A 1,025-nucleotide genomic window follows, 5' to 3' on the forward strand; every position below is an offset into this window, starting at 1 on the left:
CCGAAGACTTCGGGAGGACCGGCTGTGAAGCTCGGATAGCGAGTCGGACACCCATGCACCGCGTCGAATGCGGTTTGAAGTTGGGACGAAAGACCGATTCGAGCCGGCTGCGAGTCCTTTTTCGAATCTGGACGCTCCCACGTGCGTTCGTCAGCTCAATCGGTGAGGACTGTGGTTCCTTTGATCGGGATTATCCCCGCGGTTCCACATCCCACGATTCATGATGGTTTTTCAATGTACTTTGCACCCGGCCGTCGAATGATTCGCGTTCATGTGCGCGAACTTTCGACGTGTTCCGTCAGTCGGGACTTTGTGTCGTCAATTTGGCGACGCCCAAGCCTCCTTCTTTCTACGTTTGGTCGGAGGCGCGGGCATCGATTTTCAAAACTAGAACCAAAGAGAATTTAAACGCAAAATTGCATAACGATTACCCTGAACGGTGGATCACTTGGCTCGTGGATCGATGAAGAACGCAGCTAATTGCGTGTCAACGTGTGAACTGCAGGACACATGAACATCGACATTTCGAACGCACATTGCGGTCCACGGATAAAATTCCTGGACCACGCCTGGCTGAGGGTCGTTCACATAACCTAATACTGCTTGCGTTGCTATCCAATCCCCGCCGTCGTTTCCGGAGAGAATGGAAACGTTTCAGAGTCGGGTGTGTACGGAGATGCTTACGTACGAGCGAAAGAGGGGCAGTTCGTTGGCGATTGTCGCGGACGTGCGAAAATAACGATTTGCCTGCGCGTCTCCATATGTAATCGTTCGAACTCGCGAGAGTGTTGCGGCGTCGCGCGTCGACTTAATACGACCGCCCGTGAACACCGCTCCCTACGATTACTTTGAAGTTTGCGCGCGCATATATTCGTCTTTCGCCCGAATCGAATTTTGCCGCGCTCCCAACGTTGCCTGAAATGATTTTTACGTCGAGAAAGGAACACGAATCGAGAGACTAATAGAGGACAAAAATGAATCACCCCACCACGTGAAATGTGGCATTTGTTAATAGTCGTCGTTCG

General features: G+C 51.8%; 1 non-coding gene across 1 annotated transcript; it reads left to right on the top strand.

The window, feature by feature from the left end:
* The first annotated feature begins 428 nt into the window (after nucleotides 1-428).
* On the top strand, nucleotides 429-583 carry LOC143154443 (5.8S ribosomal RNA). Its single transcript, XR_012994090.1, has one exon. It is a non-coding gene; the product is annotated as a 5.8S ribosomal RNA (ribosomal RNA).
* The last annotated feature ends 442 nt before the right edge of the window (nucleotides 584-1,025 follow it).

This window comes from Ptiloglossa arizonensis, unplaced genomic scaffold, assembly GCF_051014685.1.
Source record: "Ptiloglossa arizonensis isolate GNS036 unplaced genomic scaffold, iyPtiAriz1_principal scaffold0023, whole genome shotgun sequence".
In the NCBI taxonomy this organism is placed as follows: domain Eukaryota; kingdom Metazoa; phylum Arthropoda; class Insecta; order Hymenoptera; family Colletidae; genus Ptiloglossa; species Ptiloglossa arizonensis.